At 40.3% G+C, this 26,612-nt stretch overlaps 1 protein-coding gene across 1 annotated transcript in view; it reads left to right on the forward strand.

Moving 5' to 3' along the window:
• LOC124712298 (MAP7 domain-containing protein 1-like) overlaps positions 1–26,612 on the forward strand; it is a 263,516-nt gene that overhangs the window by 46,891 nt on the left and 190,013 nt on the right. The window lies entirely within an intron of this gene.

Genomic DNA, 26,612 nt, shown 5'->3' on the forward strand with positions numbered 1-26,612 from the left:
AACATCTTTTACATGCAAAACTAATTTTTCTGCTGCTGGATATTCATCGTTAGGATACATTCTGAATACTATTCACTGCAAAACATTATTCATGAAATTGTCTAGGTCACCCACTTCTTTTTGCGGTTGTTTTCCTTGTCTAGTGACTTGAAAACATTAGAGCCGCAGGTTTGGTTAGACTTTCTGACTTTGCTGGATATCCTCTGAATGGTTTTCAAATGAATATCACAAGCTACAGCTGTCTCCTCCTGGCACCTGATAATGGTACGACATGCTGCTTGTGCCAGCTCAATGTCAACAGAAGACTGCTTTTCAAAGGACTGATGCACATGGAACACCATTCCTCTGGCTTGTTTGTGCAGCAATTGCCATGATTGCTTACAGTCCCTCATAATGAACACTATGAGGACAAAATAATCAGCCAGTGTGGGACGCATTGACTGAAATAAACAATAAGCTTTACAAACACAATGTGATCCTGTAATCTTACCCTCCCACACATCACTATTAAAATTCTCTGTCTTTGCACAAATTTTGAAAGCTTCGAGAGGTGTAAGATATACAAAAGAATAACTTTTTACTTATCTTCATTATCTCATTGTTGTTGTCGATGGAAACTTAGGAAACGTCTACTTCCACCACTACTTACATTCTGCGATACATTATTCCAAAGAGTTTACAAAGCAAAAGAGTTTACAAACTTTCTTTACCAAAGAAGAATTTTCGCTAAAATATATCATTATTTTGTAAATCAATCTAAAAATAAATTTAATAATTAGTGTTAAATTGTGCAGTTAATAATATGAATTCTAAGTATGACGCAAATTTGGTAATTTCAGTTATCTTTAAAAGAAGAGTAATTTTAACTGTTAGTACATATCGATTGTAACTCATTAGTTTCTTTTTTATACATTTTAGTCTGAAATATTGTTGCAGAAGAAGCTGAGTAGTACAGTCATCATGGTGTGGTGATTATGATACTAGACTGTTGCATGGAGGGCATGAGTTCAAAACTCACCTGAACTGTAAAACTTTAATTTCTATATTTGGTTTGAGTACATCCTAGAAGTATCCACAAATGTCAAGAATCATTGTACTGGAATGCTCTGTAACTGTATATATACCGTATGTGTTCTGGCCGGAGGCAGTTCGCTCCACGCTCTTGTATGTGCAAGTAATGAATAAACCTTCGTTAAGTGAAGTTAGTGTTCGTCATTCATCTAATTACACCTTCTTGTACGTGACATTATTCTGGTGGAGGTGCTGGGTATCGGAAATTGTGATAGCACACATTATCGAAGACACAGTAGCACCCATCAGGCCACGACAGAGCTGCCGTTTACGTGGTGAGAAACCCATGTTTGAACCATATTCAACAGATGTTAGCAACTGCGTGCCACCACTTGAGACATCCTTCGGGGTTCTCTGGTGATGATGGCCAACATCCAAACAAGTGGCTGAAGGTATATGACTGTATAGCCAAATTTAACAAATGGGATGACGCTGTGTGCTTGGCTAACGTATTTTTCTACTTGGAAGGCACTGCCAAGCAGTGGTATGAGAACAACGAGGAGAAGTTCACAAGCTGGGAAGTATTCCAGGTGGAAGTGCACAAGTATTTTGGCAACACACAATGGCAGAAGTGCAAGGCTGAAGATAAATTAAAGTGCAGGGCACAGCATCCAGTAGAAACCACAGTATCCTACATTCAAGACATCTTGGAGCTGTGTAAAATATTGGTTCCTAGAATGGAGGAGGAAGATAAGGCTGCACATCTCATGAAGGGGGTTGTGCCAGTATATCAAGACAATGCATCAAAAAATTACATGCAAGAATTTTGAAAGGCTTCCAAACATCGTACCGATGTCTGTGATGGAGGAAGGAACTGATTTCACAAGTGTTCTTCAGCATACAGTGAGAGAGGAAGTTCAGAAGGCACTTGGATTGCAAGGTGAGCAAAAAACCGAGATGCTTCAAGATGTCATAAGGGAGGAAGTGGAACAGACATTGAACCCAATCTCTCGTCCTTCATTTCCCTTTAAAACGGAGAAAAAGACAAGACCCAGGTGAAGTTACGTTCCTACAATGCTGCATGAGGAACCTGTTTGGGCACCAAGGCAGGCTAATGTCTGGAGCACCCATGATAACCAACCAGTATGTTTCCACTGCGGATGACTGGAATGTGGTGCGCTACTGTTGAGAAAGTCGGTGGATATTTTTTGACGCCTGTGCCAGAAGACAGCAGACCGATCTTAGCAGACGCCAGCTACGGGATGACGAAGATGAACAAGAAGATGTGGGTGCAGGACGACGTAGGTCACCATTGCCGCAAGCTAGCCACTGGAAAGGATGTCCCCAACATACCGATCAAGCTCTCCATTGTCATTTAGAATCTCCAGCCAATCACATAGCTGCCACAACCTGGAAAACTAAAGGGTGCGACCTTTTTTGGAGGTGAGGCCGTCGAAGAGAAAAATCCTCCGCCATTGACCACTACAAAAATGATAAGAAACTACGTCGATGTGCTCACAGATGGCCGCCCAGCCCGAGCTCTTGTGGACTCTGGAGCATCATATTCAGTCATTTCGGCAAAGTACCGTCACCAGTTGCAGAAAACCGTATTCATCAATAACAAAACATCTCTTACCTACAGTAAGATGTGTCATTGGTGTGGGCATAAGTGGCCACACACAGCCCTGAGAATTCACTGTCTTACAAGAATGTAGTCATGACGTCATTCTCAGATGGGACTTCATGAAAGCTTCTCAGGCAATTATAGATTGTGGTCACTCGAAGATTATGGTAGACAAGGTGAGATACTGTGGACAGGAAGATGTACATCCGAGTGTGTGGAGACAATGTGTGCTGGATGAAGTGATCATTCCTGCAGTCAGCACTAGAAAGGTAACTGTCATGTGTCATGCCGTGCATAAACCCATATATCTTGTAGTGGAATGTAAGAGAAGCATACCACTGAAGAATAACTTGGTCATCCCAGCCTCTGTCGTCTTGTTTAAGCTCAGATTCGGTGAATTGTGGATAATTAACTGTCGCTGAGAACCGCAGATCCTTCCAAGATGCATGTGCATAGCAAACACTGAGCCGTTAATTGTCGAACAGCTGAATGTCATAGAAACCTCCCATGCAGAGTCTGTGAGCGAAATTGGTGCTACCTCTATGAGACAAGATCTTCTAGCTCGACTATCACCAGATCTCACTAAGGAAAAATGGAAGAAGCTACTTGCCATTCTTCAAGAGTTCTCTGAATGCTTCAATCCACAGGTGAAGAGCAAATTAGACAAATTGGCAGTGAAGCACCAGATTAGCACTGGAGAGCGTCAACCAATGAGCCAGAGAGCATACCGTGTGTCAGCAATGGAACATTGAATAATTCATGACGAAGTAGAGAAAATGATGAAGAATGACATCATTCAGCCTTCGCAGATCCCATGGTCGTCACCAGTGGTTCTCGTCAGGAAGAAGGATGGCAGTTGGCGCTTTTGTGTTGATTACAGGATGCTTAATAAGATAACTAAAAAGGATGTTTACCCCCTTCCACGAATTGACAATACACTAGATTGTCTGAAGGGGGGCTAAGTTTTTCTCAACCATGGACATGTACTAGCGATACTGGCAAATCAAAGTAGATGAGGTTGATCGTGAGAAAACTGCATTCATGACCCCTGAGGGCCTGTATAAGTTTAAGGTAATGCCATTTGGTTTGTGTAATGCACCAGTAACTTTTGAACAGATGATGGCTAATGTTCTAAGTCACCTGAAGTGGATGATGTGTCTTTGTTATTTAGATGACATTATAGTGTTCTCAGAGACATTTGATGAACACATAAAAAGACTGAGGGCCGTTCTTACGTGTCTCCAACAAGGCGGACTGAAACTTAATCCAAGAAAATGTCTCTTTGGAGCAAAAGAAATCAAAATACTTGAACACCTTGTGTCAAACGAAGGTGTGCGGCCAGACCCAGAAAAGGTGAGATCTATAACGAAATTTCCTATTCCTAAAAGTATTAGAGATGTGAGAAGCTTCCTTGGATTATGTTTTATCAAAGACTTTTGTATCAAAGCCAGGCCACTCCAAGAGTTGTTAAAAGCTGATGCTAAATGTATCTGGGGTGGTGCTCAACAAGATTCTTTCGATGTGCTGCGAAAAGCTCTGATAACTGACCCTGTACTTGGTCTGTATGATGATAGAGCACCTACAGAACTACACACAAATGCCAGTGAGTATGGGATCAGTGCTGTTCTGGTGCAAATTTTGGGTGGAAAAGAGAAGGTTATAGCCTATGCTTCTAGGACACTTACAAAAGCCGAGTGAAACTACTCAACTACAGAAAAAGAATGTCTTTCTGTGATCTGGGCCATGTGCAAATTTTGACAGTATCTCTACGGAAGGCCATTCACAGTTGTTACAGACCATCATTCACTACTACATCTACATCTACATTTATACTCCGCAAGCCACCCAACGGTGTGTGGTGGAGGGCACCTTACGTGCCACTGTCATTACCTCCCTTTTCTGTTCCAGTCACGTATGGTTCGCGGGAAGCACGACTGTCTGAAAGCCTCCGTGCGTGCTCAAATCTCTCTAATTTTACATTCGTGATCTCCTCGGGAGGTATAAGGAGGGGGAAGCAATATATTCGATACCTCATCCAGAAACGCACCCTCTCGAAACCTGGCGAGCAAGCTACACTGCGATGCAGAGGGCCTCTCTTGCAGAGTCTGCCACTTGAGTTTGCTAAACATCTCCGTAACGCTATCACGGTTACCAAATAACCCTGTGACGGAACGTGCCACTCTTCTTTGGATCTTCTCTATCTCCTCCGTCAAACCGATATGGTATGGATCCCACACTGATGAGCAATACTCAGGTATAGATCGAACGAGTGTTTTGTAAGCCACCTCCTTTGTTGATGGACTACATTTTCTAAGGACTCTCCCAATGAATCTCAACCTGGTACCTGCCTTACCAACAATTAATTTTATATGATCATTCCACTTCAAATCGTTCCGCACTCATACTCCCAGATATTTTACAGAAGTAACTGCTACCAGTGTTTGTTTTGCTATCATATAATCATACAATAAAGGATCCTTATTTCTATGTATTCGCAATACATTACATTTGTCTACGTTAAGGGTCAGTTGCCACTCCCTGCACCAAGTGCCTATCTGCTGCAGATCTTCCTGCATTTCGCTACAATTTTCTAAAGCTGCAACTTCTCTGTATACTACACCATCATCCGCAAAAAGCTGCATGGAACTTCCGACACTATCTACTAGGTCATTTATATATATTGTGAAAAGCAATGGTCCCATAACACTCCCCTATGGCACGCCAGAGGTTACCTTAATGTCTGTAGACGTCTCTCCATTGATAACAACATGCTGTGTTCTAGTCTGATATTCCATTGGCTCTTACTTTGTTTATCAGGCGACAGTGCGGAACTGTATTGAACGCCTTCCGGAAGTCAAGGAAAATAGCATCTACCTGGGAGCCTGTATCTAATATTTTCTGGGTCTCATGAACAAATAAATCGAGTTGGGTCTCACACGATCGCTGTTTCTGGAATCCATGTTGATTCCTACAGAGTAAATTCTGGGTTTCCAAAAACGACATGATATGCGGGCAAAAAACATGATCTAATATTCTACAACAGATCGACGTCAGAGATATAGGTCTATAGTTTTACGCATCTGCTCGATGACCCTTGAAGACTGGGACTACCTGTGCTCTTTTCCAATCATTTGGAACCTTACGTTCCTCTAGAGACTTGAGGTACACGGCTGTTAGAAGGGGGGCAAGTTCTTTCGCGTACTCTGTGTAGAATCGAATTGGTGTCCCGTCAGGTCCAGTGGACTTTCCTCTGTTGAGTGATTTCAGTTGCTTTTCTGTTCCTTGGACACTTATTTTGGTGTCAGCCATTTTTTCGTTTGCGCGAGGATTTAGAGAAGGAACTGCAGTGCGGTCTTCCTCTGTGAAACAGCTTTGGAAAAAGGTGTTTAGCATTTCAGCTTTACGCGTGTCATCCTCTGTTTCAATGCCATCATCATCCCGGAGTGTCTGGATATGCTGTTTCGAGCCACTTACTAATTTTACGTAAGACCAGAACTTCCTAGGATTTTCTGTCAAGTCGGTACATAGAATTTTACTTTCGAATTCACTGAACACTTCACGCATAGCCCTCCTTACGCTAACTTTGACATCGTTTAGCTTCTGTTTGTCTGAGAGGTTTTGGCTGCGTTTAAACTTGGAGTGAAGTTCTCTTTGCTTTCGCAGTAGTTTCCTAACTTTGTTGTTGAACCACGGTGGGTTTTTCCCGTCCCTCACAGTTTTACTCGGCACGTACCTGTCTAAAACTCATTTTACAATTGCCTTCAACTTTTTTCATAAACACTCAACATTGTCAGTGTCGGAAAAGAAATTTTCGTTTTGATCTGTTAGGTAGTCTGAAATCTGCCTTCTATTACTCTTGCTAAACAGATAAACTTTCCTCCCTTTTTTTTATATTCCTATTAACTTCCATATTCAGGGATGCTGCAACGGCCTTATGATCACTGATTCCCTGTTCTGCACTTACAGAGTCGAAAAGTTCGGGTCTGTTTGTTATCAGTAGGTCCAAGATGTTATCTCCACGAGTCGGTTCTCTGTTTAATTGCTTGAGGTAATTTTCGGATAGTGCACTCAGTAGTACGAGGGCGGTTCAGAAAGTAACCTCCGATTGGTCACAGTGCGGGTTGTGGGGGGAGTAGCGACGCCATCTGTGCGTTCACGCACTCAACAGGTCAGTCGGCATCAAGCCGTGGTTGAGTGAACGTCGTACCTGCGCTAGTTTAGTTTTTGTGGCAGTTTGAAACGTGTGCTGCAATAGAAAACCCCGCCAAATGTGAAGTGCGTGCTGTCATAAGGTTTTTTACAGCCAAAGGATATTCTGCAGCAGCTATTCATCGTGAGCTTTGTGCCGTGTACGGACCAAGAGTTATGAGTGAAGGAGTTGTCCGTGAATGGGTACGTTTATTTAAAAGTGGACGAGAAAACGTTCATGATGAAGAGAGGAGTGGTAGACCATCATTGGTGACTGACGAACTCGTTCAGACAGTTGATGCAAAAGTTCGTGAAAATCGACGTTTCTCAATGTCGGAGTTGTCTACTGGTTTTCCACAGATTTCTAAGACTCTCTTGTACGAGATAGTGACAGCAAGATTGGGTTACCGTAAGTTCTGTGCACGATGGGTGCCCAAAATTCTTACCGACCACCACAAAACTCAAAGAATGGCCTCTGGATTAGACTTTCTGTCACGTTATGAGGACGAAGGAGAACCATTGTTAAACAGAATCGTGACCGGTGATGAAACCTGGATTAAGTACGTGAACCCTGAGACAAAAGAACAATCAAAGATGTGGGCACATTCAAATTCGCCTACCAAACCAAGAAAAGCCTCGCAAGATTTTTCTGCCAGAAAACTGATGGCAACGGTGTTTTGGGATGCCAAAGGGGTGTTGTTGGTTGAATTCATGGAACGTGGTACGACCATTAATCAAGACGTGTACTGTGAAACAATAAAAAAGTTACGACGGGCTATACAGAACAAACGCTGTGGTATGCTGACTTCCGGTATCGTTTTTTTGCACGATAACGCCCGTCCTCACTCTGCTCGCAGAACAACGGCCCTTCTTGAGTCCTTCAAGTGGGACGTTATCAACCATCCACCTTACAGCCCAGACCTGGCGTCAAGTGATTATCACCTCTTCATGCATTTGAAGAAATGGCTCGGGTCGCAGCGGTTTGATGACGACGAAGAGCTCAAAGATGCGGTCACAGGCCGGCTCCAGGCACAAGTGGGTGATTTTTATGCAGAAGGAATTTCAAAGCTTGTGAAGAGATACGATAAGTGCCTCAATCGCTATGGAGACTATGTAGAAAAATAGTGCAAAGATGTAGTTGTAAGATGTATATATTAAAATATTTTTATTTAACTTGGTGTATTTTTTTAAATCAACCGGTGGTTACTTTCTGAACGGCCCTCGTATAATGTCACTCGATGCTCTGTCCCTACCACCCGTCCTAAACATCTGAGTGTCCCAGTCTATATCTGGTAAATTGAAATCTCCACCTAAGACTATAATATGCTGAGAAAATTTATGTGAAATGTATTCCAAATTTTCTCTCAGTTGTTCTGCCACTAATGCTGCTGAGTCGGGAGGTCGGTAAAAGGAGCCTATTATTAACCTAGCTCGGTTGTTGAGTGTAACCCCCACCCATAATAATTCACAGGAACTATCCACTTCTACTTCACTACAGGATAAACTACTACTAACAGTGACAAACACGCCACCACCGGTTGCATGCACTCTATCCTTTCTAAACACCATCTGTGCCTTTGTAAAAATTTCGGCTGAATTTATCTCTGGCTTCACCCAGCTTTCTGTACCTATAACAATTTCAGCTTCGGTGCTTTCTATCAGCACTTGAAGTTCCGGTACTTTACCAATGCAGCTTCAACAGTTTACAATTACAATACCGATTGCTGCTTGGTCCCCGCATGTCCTGACTTTGCCCCGCACCCTTTGAGGCTGTTGCCCTTTCTATACTTGCCCGAGGCCATCTAACCTAAAAAAACCGCCCAGTCCATGCCACACAACCCCTACTACCCGTGTAGCCGATTGCTGCGTGTAGTGGACTCCTGACCTATCCAGCAGAACCCGAAACCCCACCACCCTATGGCGCAAGTCGAGGAATCTGCAACCCACACGGTCGCAGAACCGTCTCAGCCTCTGATTCAGACCCTCCACTCGGTTCTGTACCAAAGGTCCGCAGTCAGTCCTGTCGACGATGTTGCAGATGGTGAGCTCTGCTTTCATCCCGCTAACGAGACTGGCAGTCTTCACCAAATCAGATAGCCGCCGGAAGCCAGAGAGGATTTTCTCCGATCCATAGCGACACACATCATTGGTGCCGACATGAGCGACCACCTGCAGATGGGTGCACCCTGTACCCTTCATGGCATCCGAAAGGACCCTTTCCACATCTGGAATGACTCCCCCCAGTATGCACACGGATTGCACATTGGTTTTCTTCCCCTCTCTTGCTGACATATCCCTAAGGGGCCCCATTATGCACCTGACGTTGGAGCTCCCAACTACCAGTAAGCCCACCCTCTGCAACTGCCCGGATCTTGCAGACTGAGGGGCAACCTCTGGAACAGGACAAGCGGCCATCTCTGGCCGAAGATCAGTATCAGCCGGAGACAGAGCCTGAAACCGGTTCGTCAGACAAACTGGAGGGGCCTTCCGTTCAGCCCTCCGGAATGTCTTTCGCCCCCTGCCACACCTCGAGATGACCTCCCACTCTACCACAGGTGAGGGATCAGCCTCAATGTGGGCAGTATCCCGGGCAGCCACAGTCGTAGTCTGGTTGGGGGATGCGTGGGACGAGCTGGCCGTCCCCGACAAACCCCCATCCGAACCCCCACAGTGATGCCCATTGGCAACAGCCTCAAGCTGCGTGACCGAAGCCAACAGTGCCTGAAGCTGGGAACGAACGGATGCCAACTCAGCCTGCATCCGAACACAGCAGTTGCAGTCTCTATCCATGCTAAAAACTGTTGTGCAAAGAACATCTGAATTAATCTACAGAGAGCACAAACAAATCGACACAAAATTTAAACGGTTATTAAAATACAAGATTGCCTAGTAAATGCAGTAATGCTGCTACTTGCGCACTGTTGACACACTGCTGGGCAGCGGAAGGAGACTACGCAAATTTACACTATTCAGGTACTAAAACGCGATGCTACAACTCTCAAATACTATAATACGCCAGAAATTTATGAATTAAACAATGCGAGTACCAAAAACAAGCAAAGAAATTAAGAATTAAACTATGTAACAAATGAGTGAGCTAGGAGTATACGACTTTCTGCTGGCAGCTGCTTACCCAACGGCGGCAGGGAGCACACTGGCTGTGACCAACCGACACTGGCCGTTCAAAACAAAAACAGAAGACAGACGACTACGCGAATTTACACTATTCAGGTACTAAAAACGCGATGCTACAACTCTCAAATACTATACTATGCCCGAAATTTATGAATTAAACAATGAAAGTACCAAAAACACGCAAAGAAATTAAGAATTAAACTATGTAACAAATGAGTGAGCTAGGAGTATACGACTTTCTGCTGGCAGCTGCTTATCCAACGGCGGCAGGGAGCACACCTGTTGGTTGACAGGTCTTAAGGATCCAACAGGATGACTCGCCAGGTGGGCACTACGTTTTCGGGCATATGACAGTATCATAGTGTACAAAAGTGGAAGAAAACACCAAGATGCTGACTGTCTTTCAAGAAACACTGTGCAAGACCATCAAGACTTTGATTAAGATAGTGATTGTCTCGCTGCACTCCAGGATCTCTCTGCTGAGCAGGAGGAGGACACCAAGATATCTCAAATTATGCTTGCCTTAAATCGGTCAGAGGATGTGAAAGGACAATTTAAGGTAGTTAGTGGATTACTTTGAAAGGAAAACTTTGATCTGTTTGGAAAGAGGTGGCTACCAGTGATTTCTAAACACATGTACTTAGATATTCTGCAGAAATTCCATGAGACACCTGAGGCTGGACATTTAGGATTTATTAAGATGTACGATAGGATCCACAAGAGATTTTTCTGGCCAGGTTTATTTAAGAGTGTCCATCATAATGTGTCGCATTGTCGAGAATGCCAGAGGAGAAAGGCAGTTCCTCAGAAACCATCTGGCTGACTCATACCAATTCCACCAGCCGAAATGCCTTTCCAACGTGTTGGGATTGACCTCATCAGGCGATTTCCGTCTGCTAGTGGCAGTAGATGGATTATTGTTTGCTCTTATTATCTGACATGCTATGCCATTACAAAAGCCATGAGAGTACAGAGGATCTATACAAGAGCAAGGTTCTTAAGGACAATATTATAGAAATGGAAGAGAATGTAGATGAAGATGAAATGGGAGATATGATACTGCGCGAAGAGTTTGACAGAGCACTGAAAGACCTAAGTCGAAACAAGGCCCCGGGAGTAAACAACATTCCATTAGAACTACTGACAGCCTTGGGAGAGGCAGCCCTGACAAAACTCTACCATCTGGTGAGCAAGATGTATGAGACAGGCGAAATACCCTCGGACTGCAAGAAGAATATAATAATGCCAATCCCAAAGAAATCAGGTGTTGACAGATGTGAAAATTACCGAACTATCAGTTTAATAAGCGACTGCTGCAAAATACTAACACAAATTCTTTACAGACGAATGGAAAAACTGGTAGAAGCCGACCTTGAGGAAGATCAGGTTGGATTCTGTAGAAATGTTGGAACACGTAAGGCTATACTGAGCCTACGACTTATCTTAGAAAATTATTTAAGAAAAGGCAAACCTATGTTTCTAGCATTTGTAGACTTAGAGAAAGCTTTTGACAATGTTGACTGGACTACTCCCTTTCAAATTCTGAAGGTGGCAGGGGTAAAATACAGGGAGCGAAAGGCTATTTACAATTTGTACAGAAATCAGATGGCAGTTATAAGAGTCGAGGGGCATGAAAGGGAAGCAGTGGTTGGGCAGGGAGTGAGACAGGGTTGTAGCCTCTCCCCGATGTTATTCAATCTGTATATTGAGCAAGCAGTAAAGGAAACAAAAGCAAAATTTGGAGTAGGAATTAAAATCCGCAGAGAAGAAATAAAAACTTTGAGGTTCGCCTATGACATTGTAATTCTGTCAGAGACAGCGAAGGACCTGGAAGAGCAGCTGAACGGAATGGACAGTGTCTTGAAAGGAGGATATAAGTTGAACATCAACAAAAACAAAACAAGAATAATGGAATGTAGTCGAATTAAATCAGGTGATGCTGCGGGAATTAGATTAGGAAATGAGATGCTTAACGTAATAAATGAGTATTGCTATTTGAGAGCAAAATAACTGATGATGGTCGAAGTAGAGAGGATGTAAAATCTATACTGGCATTGGCAAGGAAAGCATTTCTGATGAAGAGAAATTTGTTACCATTGAGTATAGATTTAAGTGTCAGGAAGTCAATTCTGAAAGTATTTGTATGGAGTGTAGCCATGTATGGAAGTGAAACATAGACAATAAATAGTTTAGACAAGAAGAGAATAGAAGCTTTTGAAATGTGGTGCTACAGAAGAATGCTGAAGACTAGATGGGTAGATCACATAACTAATGAGGGGGTATTGAATAGAATTGGGGAGAAGAGGAGTTTATGGCAAAACTTGACTAGAAGAAGGGATCGGTTGGTAGGACATGTTCTGAGGCATCAAGGGATCACCAATTTAGTATTGGAGGGCAGTGTGGAGGGTAAAAATCGTAGAGGGAGACCAAGAGATGAATACACTAAGCGGATTCAGAAGGATGTAGGCTGCAGTAGGTACTGGGAGATGAAGAAGCTTGCGCAGGATAGAGTAGCATAGAGAGCTGCATCAAACCAGTCTCAGGACTGAAGACTACAACAACAACAACTGTATATTTCTGGTTCCTAGCCTTCCAATGGTAGATGTCAGTACTTCTAAAAGTATTGATTAGCTCAGTCAAAATTAATCATTACTTACTATAGTAAAATTTCCAAGTATTCATCACTTTAAGTTAACATGGTTTCGAGGAAAACTGAACACATTACTGTAATCAGCTTCTTGAAAATTATCTACTGAATAATACATTTTCATGAAATATTGTCTGAACAATATTTGGACATGTATAACATTTATATGATTAATCAATCTCGTGTGACTAGGGCCTCCTGTTGGGTAGACCATTCGCCGGGTGCAAGTCTTTCGATTTAACGCCACTTCGGCGACTTGCGTGTCGATGGGGATGAAATGATGATCATCGGGACAACACAACACCCCGTCCCTTTGTGGATAAAATCTCCAACCCAGCCAAGAATCGCACCCAGGCCCTTAGGATTGACATTCTTTTGCGCTGACCACTCAGCTACCGGGGGCGGACATTTATATGATGATGTGGATAACTAGGTCCAATTGACATTTGAGAGAGAGAAAAATATAGTTGTTAGTAGGAGTGCATAAGAGCAGATGCAAAGATTCCAGCACCCCTCCATTGAATTACACACACACACACACACACACACACACACACACACACACATTGAGAAATATCTGACTGCATGATTCAGTGCCAGACAAACAGTTGCATAAACATTTTAAAATAAAATATAGATCAGACACCTAAAATTTTTGTAAATTAAAAATATGTTATTAGAAACTGATACTTGTCAGCGTCCTTCATTACAAAAATGTTTACAAATTCTTTGCAATTCTTTATATTTGTATATACAAACATTTTTTAATCAAACAAATTAATTTTCTAATTTGAAACATTGGACAATATATGACAATCTGTGCTTCACAGTAATCACTCACAGTATTGTCAAGTTTCTGGGGACACGCTCTTTCATTTTGAGTCCAGCCGCCAACTTCCAGTGGTCCAGGTTGTGGAAACTTGCACTTATATTTTGAGTCTTGCTCTCAGATTCCAATGGTCCAGGCTGTGGGTCTACCTCCCACGCACTTCTATCGGTGACCAGGGTTGCAACAGCACTCAGTGTCTGTGCACATGGAAAAAATATGGAAAATACTCTATATTAGCAACACAATAAAATTTACTCTAACCTGAAATAAATTGTAGTAATCCCTTTCTAGGTGAAATGTGGATTACAAGCATTTGTAAAATTTTTTATATACTTATGAATCAATTCGTTTAAGGAGATAGAAGCTGTTCCCAGGCATTCAATTCTCTTCAAATAAAAGTCAGAATGACTTAAATATCTGAATCTTTACTTAGTTGCTTCCAAAAAATTGTGACTTTTCTGTTGTTTCTATCTGTCAGAATACCAAATATTAATTTCATTCCTTGAAACAGGTTAATTATCAGTATATTTTTTCTCCAAGCATCAGTACTTGAAGTCATTTAGAAGGATGCACATACAAGTAATTTTTAACTGCATGACTCAGTTAAGTATTATATTATTCTGAAAATAGAATATGTAGCATTATGTATCTGATTACTTGTGAAGCACGTAGGCTTTCATTCGACTTTTACTTATAGTGCTATAAATTTCATATTTATTTTACTGAAATGTTGTCTGTGATCCTCTAGATGTCTTACTGCAACAACAGCAAACTGCAAAGACAGCATTCCTAACCATCACCACTTCACATTATACTTCTCCTAATCCACATTATTAATCTCCTTATTACAAATTCCTCATTACACTTTATTATTTCATATTCATCACTGTAGTTTGTCTTTTCATATTTCTCATTATCATTACTTCACATTGTTGCTTCATAACAACATTATTATTTCATTTAACAATAAATCCCTGCTCTGTCTTACACAAAAAATGACTTTTGCTAAATGTCATTCCATAGCAACAAAACAACATTATAACAAACCTCTCTTTCTCATTACAGACAGACAAAAGCTTTTTAACTGCATTAGATCGCTCCAGATAAGGATATTATTTTACTTTAAACTATTTACTTTTACCCACTCTTGCCTGAAGGGCTATCTCTTGGCAAATATACTGAAAGTATTAAGGGCAAGATTATATAAATTTTTTAGCCATTTTTAATTTAATCAGAAAGGGCGTATTTGTGATACATTTCTATAAAACTAGCATTTTACTATAGCCATCAGACTTTAATTTTACATTTAATTAAACAAGTAACTTTTAACTTATCCTCAAACATTTATACAAGTGAACCTGGTTTGTTGTATCACAAGACCTTTTTTCTACTGCTACTAAATACATCTCTTATTGTATCTTTAACTTTACAAATCACTTTGATGGTAAAGATTTTGTAATTATTTATGAACATTTTGCCATAGCTGAGTCCAGAAATGAATAAGACTTTTTTTCAAGTAATTTAGCTGACATAGCATATGCTTCCACCCTGTTATTAATATATGGAAAAATGTTATTCTTTTTATATATCTTGAATTGAAGATAATAGATTATTACATTTTTCCTTACAATTTATGGATGAGGTAGTTAGAGAAAAGAACGATCTAAGAAAGTAAGAAAAGGATCACCTAGTGCAGGCTGTTCCAGCTCGTGGGCTCCGTTGTGAGCCGCGGAGCGCTCCCTGCTCCAGGGAGCCGTGTCGCTCGCTGTGACCATTCAAGTGGGCTGGCATGTGGCATGGCTAGCTGAGGCAGGCGGCAAGGCAAGCGTTTTGATGTGCTAGCTGTGTCTTACAAGATCGACAACCTCATAATCTTAGCTGCTAAGACGTGGTGACATGCTACACCAGGAAATACAATCTTCAGGAAATAAATAAGAAACAAATATTTTACAAGAAACTGCATACTAAATTGATTGGGCCTCTGTAGCTTGAAATTTTCTTTTTATTGTATTTCATTGCAAGATCGGAAATATCAGGCGTCAAAGTGTTCGCAGTGTTAATGCGGAGGATTAGCATCCTGAAGAAGTGATCGTTCCTTACTTTTACTCTTTTAATTGCTCAGAAACTCTGCTCACATCAAAACGTAGATCCAAACATGCACATGATCCGAGCGGCATTGTTGTGAAGCTTGGGAAATGTTTTTTTCTGTAATGAACGATACCATTGTGACAAATCCAACGTGTTGTAGTACCTCTCTTTCAACAAAGTTGAATTTTGCAAATCAATAATATCCAATTGAAGTGACAATGACAAGTCATCAGTGGAAACTGAAAAAGGAGTGCTGAACACCTTAAATTCCATTTCCAAACTAGTGAGGTCTCAGAATCGTGTTTCAGACGATGTGATGAGCTGTTTTAAGTTTGCTTGGTAATCGCCGAAAGTAGTACCTTCAGGTAATTTTAAGGAAGCAAGACGATTGAAGAATGTTAAATGTCCATTACTCATCTGCCTCTCAAATAAACGTAACTTTTCCAGGAACACTTTGATCTGGTCATGCGTGTCAACGATTAGCTGCCCTTTGCCCTGCAATAACAGATTTAAATTATTCAGATGCATAGTTATGTCAGCTAGGAACGCCAGGTCTGATATCCATTTTATATCTCTCAGGCAACGCATTTCTTCCCCTTTCATTTTGAGAAAAAGGGATATTTCCTCACTAATGGCAAAGAAAACATCAAGAACTTTTCCCCGACTCAGCTTACGAACTGTACTGTGGTAAGATAAATCCCCATACCCCGCTTCCACATCTTTCAGGAATCCTTTGACACCGCACAAAATTCACACACTTCGCGACATCTTTCATTACGCCACCTAGTTCTACTGTTTCAGCGTACAGTGCCTCTTGGTGAATAAAACAATGAAGAGTCAAAATGTCTTTCCCTAATTTGTCCCTGACTTTATTTTTCAAATGAGAAGCAAAACCTTGGTGACACCCGATCATTTGTGGTGCACCATCTGTCGCTACAGAATGGAGCTTATCCCACGGCAAATTCATATTTCCACTGATTCACAAACAGCTTAAAAAATGTCACATCCTGTTGTGGTGCAATCGAGTGGTACCACATCCAAGAGTTCTTCAGTTACTTGCAGCTCCTTGTCGACACCACGCAGAAAGACTGCAAGCTGAGCACAGTCCGATATGTCGGTGCTTTCGTCAAGCGCTAGTGAAAATGCAACAAAGCTCTCCACCTTTTTCCTGAGCTGTTTCTCTAAATCTGCTGCCATGTCCAGGATTGGACGAGACATTGTTTGCACCTCCCTTGGAAACAAACATTCTGCAACAGCTGCCATGCACGATTTTACGAGTGCTCCCACCGAAAACGGCTTGCCACTCATCGCAATGATGTGAGCGACCCTGTAACTTGCTCGAATTCCAGATTCACTAGTGTTTTCTCTGCTCTCATTCACCTGAAAATTATAAACGCATTGCAGAACATGAACTATGTTGCATGTTTTGATACCCTCCGTATTACGAACCGTTTTTAAACTTACGTCTACTGGTATGTCATTCTTAAGCCTGGCTACCACTTCTCTGTGTGCAACACCTTCTACCTGACTGTAGTGCTCTGCGTGAAGACGTGTGTAATGTCATTGTATATTGTACCTCTTCGCAGAATTAAATACTTTGTGACATACAAAACACTGCGGTTGACCATCCCTCACAATGAATAGAAAGGTATCCTCCAATAGAGGTACAGAGCTCCCGCGGCTAGTCACAGCTGTCATTGAACACGGATTATTGTGTCAGTTGCGGCTGCATGCGGCCAGGGGGTAGTGGGTTCGCTTTCCCCCTCCGCGCAGGCTCCGAGCTGCTGCAGTGAGTGCTCCGGAGCGCTCCGGCTCCCTGGAGCTCTGTTGGAACAGCCTGATCTAGTGGGTAGTGTAAAACTTGTCACATAATGTGTTCACTACAATTCAGTCAGTCCCCCATCTATAAATGGATTAACATTTACTCTGATGCAGTGGTCCTCCATTTAGTTTTATAACTCTGGGTGAAATTCTGCTTGTATTATTCAAGTCAGTTGCAAATACTGCACTCCACTCAACAGAATCCTTGAACATGTCATATCTTACAATGGCAGTTCCTTTGCATACACATTGAAAACTACTTTAAGCAAATTACATTAAAAATTACTTTCTGCATATTGTCTACTTCATTAACAGTTTAAAAAATTCAGGGCATATCTACTGTTGGTAATTTAACCACAGTTTCGTTTACTTTAGCAACCTTCATCTCTCCAATACGCACACCTGTCATCACAGCATTGTTTATATTAGTGTTTATTAACCCTTTAACTGCTCTGGACGTGTTAATGTGCGTGCCTTGGAACCTATCCCTGTGTGCTCTGAACGTGTTTACGTGCACCACCAGTCCTTCTACTGGTACTCTGAATGTGTTTATGCATAGACACGTTCAGAGTACCAGGTAGAAGGATTGGTGGTGTGCGTAACACGTTCAGAGCACACAGGGACAGGTACAAACGTGTGTGTGTTAACATGTCCAGAGCAGTTAAAGGGTTAACTGCATTTCATTTACCTTATTCCTAATTACACAAGCTTTACATTCAACAGACTCATCAACAATTTCATTTACTATTTACATACATGTAATTTTGGTCTTTCCTTCTATTAGATTCAGTTACTTACAAATCATTTTCATGACTGTTATTAAGAAAAGTGTACATTCCTTTCCAAATTGGCACTTATTTGCAATGTCATCAACTTTCTCATGAAAATAATTCACTACCTGTTTCAACATCATAGAAGGTGTCAATATTTACACTAATATTTTCTGCCATGACCCCAAGATTCTTAATTCCAACATTATCTCTGTGCTTTGTATGGGAAACCATTTCATTATCCTTATTATTAGAACAAATCTGATGTACTTCTGTTAACTCAGACTGACCAGAATCAACAGCATCAACTTCTATCTCCTTATTTCTTTGATTTCATCTCTGCTAGACCAAATATGTTGACACCAAGCATCTAATTTTGATCCTAAATTTTTTGCTACCTCTTCTTTTTTTCCATAATTTGCCTACTATTATTAAAAGTTTTGTCCATTTTTGCAAACAAATTGTCAATTTCTGACCTTCCTTGTATTATTAGCCTCAATGGTAATTTAATGTTCTCAGCCTTATATTGTTCCTGTAACCTGTCATCAAACACACTTTCTTTTACCACTTTGTCACTTATTTTTCCAAGATAGTGAATAACTCTTGTAACACAAACACTTTACTTTAATCTAGTGTGATGGTTGGTTGATGTCACTGCCTTGTCACTCCCATCAAAGTTGTTCACACTTCTATGACAGGTTGCAGCAGTGACATCTGGATTCAAAGCATGTTCTTTATTGGCTTCTGTGTAACAACTACGGCTGCTTCATTGTTGATCTTCTATTGGCTAGAATCATTCTTAATTTTCTGATTGGTTATCTTTTAATTTAGTGGCTTTCCTGTCACATTCTTCTGTGTTATCTGCACATTTTCCAGTTCACTTTGTCTCTTCTGTTAATATTCTGTGCACTGTTATGTTTGCTGTCCTAAAAACTTTCATCATATTGTGTCAAAATAAATTTTATTTACACTGTCCCCATCACTGTTTTCAATGTCACTGTGCTTATTAACCTGAATGCCACTGTCTGCAAATAGTTAACTGCTATCTCTCTCTTTACTAAGTTTGTGATTTCTTTTCACTGTGCCAGAACAGGAACATGTCCTCACATGATGCCATGATGTGGGGCGGTACTGACCTGGTTCGTCTCCATGTTGAAAACTTTTGAGGTATTGAACAATGGCATACAATAATGGACATGAACCCCCTTTTTTTAAATACACTTAGACACACATTTATTAAACTTGAGTAAACTTGGATGGTGACTAGTATTCTAACACTTCTATTCATACATTAAAAAAAAAAGCTCAGAAACCAAACCAGTGACAGTTCCAGTGTCAACACTTATTATAAAACTCCTCACCTCATAATTAATAGATTTAGAAACAAACAGTTGATCACATTTTGTTATTAAAGTCACCATCAATGTTTAGTGTTGCACAGAACAAAACCATTAACATAGTGCAGTCTGGTAAGTAGTCTATGCTCACAACAACCACAGAAGCTCACACAGATATTTCTCTAAGACATTTTGTTAACAAGGTAAGAAATAGTAATTATGCCGTATATGACAGCAGACAAACTTTTATATCCTTCGATGTATAACTTCATCCAGCAAAGCTCAGACTTGCACCCAAACATAAATTGTTTACTTTGAAGGCTCCCACTTTACTATGTGATAGAAGATACCAACACAGATATGCAAGTGCAATGACTGCAGTATGTGGACATGATACATAGAATGGCTAGCTGCAAACTGAAGATTGTTGGGTGGATTGGGCTATTTAAAGGCATTGTGTATGAATATTTTAGGATTTTGGTAATTACATATTTGCGTATAGAACTGCAGGCTTAAAACTTTACTAGATTAGCTGAGCTGTGTCCACCAGTGACTTGATTTGCATAATAAAGTTAGTTAACAACATAAAAAAGTTTGTAGAACTATTTTGTGTGTCTACGTGGGGAATTACCAGTTTCCAGGTACAAATGCTGCATTTGGAATTATGATAAATCAAGCAAATTCTTAATTAGTGACTTAACTGATTAATACAGAGTGTTATTTGGTCCAGAGAAATTGGGGCAACAGAAGTATAGTGTCAAACTTGAGAATTAAACGGGTGTAATAGCATAAAAGGCAACAATAATTTTAGATTTGTCCGAGCTTCAATACTAATTACCTAAGGGTGTCATCCAGTTGTAGTTTAATGTAGGTTGAAGCAGAATATTAGCTTATTGAAAAAAGACAGGGCAGGCTCAAATCAGAATGGGAAAAGAAGAATTCTGCTTCTAGGAAGCAGTCACAGGAGGGGTGTACACCAGCAGCTTCAGGAGAAATTAAGTGCAGGTGACAGAAAACTTAGGTCAGCTATACAGGGAATTTGAGAAGAAAGATAAGGTAATTATATGTGGGGGAGCAGGAAACAGCCTGGCTATGAATCCAGGCTATACTATTAGGAGTGACCTGGACAAAATAGGAGCAGAAACTGGGCACGCAAATGTGGGGTTTGTGGAGGTCTTTCAGTTCGTTGATCAGCCTTTGGTAAACACTGCTGTAAGGGATGTTAACACTGAACTGAACAGAATTCTCCAGACTCTAGCAGAGTCTCACATAAGTATTGTTCCAGTTGATGTTTTTGGTATGTGGAGATGCACTACACGTGGCCTGCACCTAAATAGGAAAGGGAAAGATAAGTTAGCTTCTGTATTAGTTGATACTGTAAGGGGGGCCACAGTCACACAGGGTATAATCCCTGTGGTTAATGGAACCAGGCAGACAGATTTTTTTAGGTTAAAGCTAAAGTCCGAAAGATAACAGTCAAGAGAAATAGAACAAAAGAAGCTTCATATACAGTAAATAGGGATAAAGCTAATGGTAGTATAGACTTTCTTCATCAAAATATCAGGGGAATAAAAAATAAAGTAGATGAGCTGTTAGTGCGTTTAGATCATCTCAAAAATAAAAATGCGATTGATTTACTTTGTCTGTCTGAACACCATGTAACTGTGGGGATGGAAAGTGTTGGTATAAATGGGTATAATTTAGCATCTTACACTTGCAGGTTTAGCGTGGATAAAGGAGTTGCCATTTACACAAAATAAGGGTATAAATACAAAACTACAGAAGTAAGCAAATTTTGTGTCGATCAGCACTTTGAAGTTTGTGCATGTGAACTACAGCTAGACAATGTAGTGTTGATATTAGCAGCAGTGTGGACAGGTCTTCATTAGGAGATTGGGAGCTATTCATGAAAAATTTGACTCCCTATTAAGCTGTCTGTCAGACAAAAAGAAGAAATGGTGTGGTGATTTCAATGTAAACTTTCTAAGCAATCCTGATATGAAAAGTGAACTAGAAATGTTATTAATGATGTATAACTTAGACTCAGTAATCAATTTCCTTACAAGTATAGCTCAAGATAGTAGCTCTCTGATAGATAATGTATTTTTACACCAAAAGGATGTAAAACTAACATTTATGCTTTCCCTATGATAACTGGGTTATCAGATCATGATACACCATTGATTAACTTTCAAAACCTAACAGGATGTGCTGTTCAGAAACCATGTAAAAGTGTAAGGTTGCTTAACCCAGTATCTATAGAGCACTTCAGAGAAAGTTTAAGAAATATTAATTAGAGAGAGGTATATAATGAGCCAAATACTAATGCCGCGTGGGATAGCTGCGCGGTCTAGGGCACTTTGCAATGGTTCGTGCGGCTCCTCACGTTGGAGATTCGAGTCCTCCCTAGGGCATAGGTGTGTGTGTTGTCCTTAGCGTAAGTTAGTTTAAGTTAGATTAAGTAGTGTATAAGCTTAGGGACCGATGACCTCAGCAGTTTGGTCCAATAAGACCTTACCACAAATTTCAAAATTTACAAATGCTAATGATAAAAGCAACATATTTCGTGATAAATTTATATCCCTTGTTGAACACTGTTGCCCAAAAAAATTACTGAATGTAACACCAAACAGTTTTCAAAGAAACTTTGGATTACTAGCGGTATAAAAGTGTTTTCAGAAAGAAAAAGAAAACTATATGAGACAGCAAGAATTTGTGAAGATCCAGAAGTAATTTTACACTATAAAAATTATTGTAACATACTGGCAAAAGTTGTCAGAAAAATCAAGAAATGCATTTGTTAGAGATGAAATTAACAACTCGGGCAATAAAATCAAATCGGTATGGAATGTTGTTAGAAGGGAGACAGGAAAAGTAACCACTGGGGTAGGTAGTATTACTATTAAAGAGAATGAGACCATCTTAACCAACCGTACTCAAGTAGCTAATGTATTTAACAACTATTTCTTAAGTGTAGGGGAAAAAATTGGTGGGAATAGTTCAAAAGAAAAAGCCAAGCAGTACATGGAAGAGGCAGTTTTGAGAAATCTTAGTCAGATTATTTTTCACCTAACAACCTCTTGTGAAATAAGGAAAATCATTAAATCTTTGAAAAATAAATGTTCTGTTGGAGTGTATGAAATCTCTAACAAGATATTAAAACAGTGTGGAGAAGTTACAGCTGATGTTCTGAGTCACATATGTAATGCATCACTAACTCAAGATATTTTCCCAGTCTCTGTATAAAACGGAGACACCACAGATGTCAATAATTACCAGCCAGTATCCTGCTTACAATAGTTTCAAAAATCATTGAGGAAGTAATGGACTCAAGAGTGGTTAGCTATATCAACAGTAATGGGATACTTAGTAAATCACGGCTCGGATTTCCACTGAGACAGCTGATGATACAAGCATCATTATTAATCCAGTAAAAGAAACTCCAATAGAAAATGATACAAATAATTTCTTTGGAAAAGTTATTAATTGGTTTTCTGTGAATGGGCTTGCTCTGAACTTTGAAAAAACACAGTACATCCAATTTTCTGCTGCAAGAAGTACAGTTCCTTCAATAAATATAACACATCAACAGAAGTCAGTAGACAGGGTAGAGCATGCTAAGTTTTTGGGTGTACGTATATATGAATATCTTAAAGTGTTTTCAGAAAGAAAAAGAAAACTGTATGAGACAGCAAGAATTAGTAAAGACCCAGAATTAATTGCACACTGTAAAAATTATTGTAACATACTGGCAAAAGTTGTCAGAAAATCAAGAAATGCATATTTTGGATTCCTAAAGTGACTCGGTTCAGCAACTTTTGCAAGCATAATAATTGCCAATTTTGAGGATATAGAAATTAGTAAGCTAACATATGAGGGTGGTTCAAAAGTTCTCGTAATCACCATGAGAGGTCAGCGCTAGCGCAATGAGTTGTTCACATTATATTCATTGGACTGTTACTTCTAAACACGTGCCATGTCAGTGCTCTTGGAAGAGAGCCGTGGCAGTGATGTGGCTCTGTTGTTGTTTCTATGTAGTGATTTTCAAGGATGGAAAAAATTGAGATTTGAGCAGTGATTAAGTACTTCGTAAAGAAAGGTACGATAGCAAAGGACATTCATGCCAATTTCCAGAGTGCACCGGGGGCTTTGCTCCTTCGTAGTCAACTGTTGCCAAGTGGACAAATGAATTAAAATTTGACCGGGAGAGCTTAGATGATGATCCACACAGTGGTTGGCCAAGATGTTTCACTACTCCAGAAATCATTGCAAAAGTGCACAAAATGGTCATGGAGGATCACCAATTGAAAGTGCATGAAATTGCTCATGCTTGCTAGATGTCATCTGAATGGGTGTATCATATTTTAACTGAAGAATTAGAAGTGAAAAAATTATCTGCAAGATGGGTGCCACAAAACTTGATGCTGGATCAAAAATGAATGAGAACAATGTTTGGCCCATTTTAGGAGAAATAAACAAGATTTTTTGCACTGGTTTGTGACCACAGATGAAACTTGGTTGCACTACTATACCCCAGAGACAAAACAACAGTCAAAGCAGTGGAAACATGCTGATTCTCTGTCACCAAAGAAAGCAAAGACAATTCCTTCTACGGGAAAGGTCATGGCATCAGTGTTCTGAGATGCTAAGGCGATTCTGTTTGTAGGTTATCTCCCCATTGGGCAAACAATTACTGGAGAATACTATGCTAACCTCCTGGACAAATTGCAACAAAAGATACGCAAAAAAAGGCCAGGTTTAGCAAGGAAGAATGTAATCTTTCATCAAGATAATGCGCGCCAACACACGTGTCATCGTCATGGCAAAATTACATGGACCAAGGTATAAATTGTTGCCACACCCATCTTATTCACTTGATATGGCGCCATCAGACTTCCATCTCTTCCCAAAACTGAAAATTTTTCTTGGTGGATGAAGATTCACTTCAAATGAAAAATTGATAGCCAGAGTTGACAACTATTTTGCAGGCCTGGAGGAAACTCATTTTTGAGATGTGATCAAGGCACTGGAACATCATTGGACCAAGCGCATTAATCTACAAGGAGACTACATTGAAAAATAAAAAAAGTTTCAGTGATGTAAGTACTTTTTTTTCTACTCCGTTCTGAGAACTTTTCAAACCACCCTTGTACTTTGCATATTTTCACTCTCTGATGTCATACGGAATTGGAATTATGTTTTGGGATAACTCAGCACTTAGGCAAAAAGGATTACTGCTCAAAAGAAAGTGGTTAGAATAATATGTGTGGCTCGTAGTCGCACATCTTTTAGGCATCTTTTTAAAAGGTTAGGAATTCTTACAACATCCTTACGGTACAGCTACTGTAATTAAATTTGTTCTCAACAACATGGGCCAGTTTAAAAACAACAGTGACATTCATGATTATATTACCAGAAGAAAGAAAGACTTACACTGTCCTCTGCTTAACCTATCTTTGACACAGAAAGGGGTAAAATATGCTGCTGTAAACTTCTCGATAAATTACCAGAAGAAATGATATGTCTGACAGCAGTAACAGTAATTTCAAAACTAAATTGAGATCATATCTCCTTGACAACTCCTTCTGTACCATATATGCGTTGAATAGCAATAAATAAATCTATAGGTTGTTGTTGTTGTGGTCTTCAGTCCTGAGACTGGTTTGATGCAGCTCTCCATGCTACTCTATCCTGTGCAAGCTTTTTCATCTCCCAGTACCTACTGCAACCTACATCCTTCTGAATCTGCTTAGTGTATTCATCTCTTGGTCTCCCTCTACGATTTTTACCCTCCACGCTGCCCTCCAATACTAAATTGGTGATCCCTTGATGCCTCAGAACATGTCCTACCAACCGATCCCTTCTTCTAGTCAAGTTGTGCCACAAACGTCTCTTCTCCCCAATGCTATTCAATACTTCCTCATTAGTTACGTGATCTACCCATCTAATCTTCAGCATTCTTCTGTAGCACCACATTTCAAAAGCTTCTATTCTCTTCTTGTCCAAACTATTTATCGTCCATGTTTCACTTCCATACATGGCTACACTCCATACGAATACTTTCAGAAATGACTTCCTGACACTTAAATCAATACTGGATGTTAACAAATTTCTCTTCTTCAGAAACGCTTTCCTTGCCATTACCAACCTACATTTTATATCCTCTCTACTTCGACCATCATCAGTTATTTTGCTCCCCAAATAGCAAAACTCCTTTACTACTTTAAGTGCCTCATTTCCTAATCTAATTCCCTCAGCATCACCCGACTTAATTAGACTACATTCCATTATCCTTGTTTTGCTTTTGTTGATGTTCATCTTATATCCTCCTTTCAAGACACTGTCCATTCCATTCAACTGCTCTTCCAAGTCCTCTGCTGTCTCTGACAGAATTACAATCTATAGGTGTAATATATGTATTTCATGCCAGTTAAGGGAATAGGGTAGGTAATAAAAATTTCAACCTTTTTTTTTAAAAAAAAAAGACCTTGACTCATGACTCATGCATTTCTTATGCACTTGACATGTTCCACATCATAACGGTTACTGTGAGACTGATCAGTGGAACACTAACTAACTAATGATCATGTTCTACAATGCTCCTGGGTATGTTACATGTTCCCACATCTCACCATATGGGGGTACATAATACACCCAGGAACATTGTCGAACATGATCGTTTTGGTGGTCCAGGTGTTGGGGTGTGAGCAGGCATAATGTTGCATGAGTGTTCTGACCTCCAAATCTCACCAGTCAACATTATTGGGACACTGGTACTCCTTCCCTATGTGTGTCATTACAGATGTACGCTTGGACCTCACTTCCCTTTTGTGGATGACAATGGGGGAACTGCATCGAATTATGCTGGTGGAGCACTCTTGGAATGAAAGAACATTCAGTGAATGAAGTGACCTGCCCATTCCCTCAACTTAAATCTCATTGAGCATATTTTGTGATTTGTAGCAGAGACGTATTTTAGCATGTCCACATGCACTAACGACAATCCCACAGTTGTCAATTGCACTTGTGGAGGAATGGAACGCCGTACCATACGAACTACATACCACTTTGTGACCAGCATTAGAGAGTATTGCAGAGCATGCATTGCTGGCCATGATGATTCTGATCACGCACCCAGTGTATAACCATGTCACTTTTTGTA

This window comes from Schistocerca piceifrons, chromosome 1 (genome assembly GCF_021461385.2).
Source record: "Schistocerca piceifrons isolate TAMUIC-IGC-003096 chromosome 1, iqSchPice1.1, whole genome shotgun sequence".
NCBI classification, from domain to species: Eukaryota; Metazoa; Arthropoda; class Insecta; order Orthoptera; family Acrididae; genus Schistocerca; species Schistocerca piceifrons.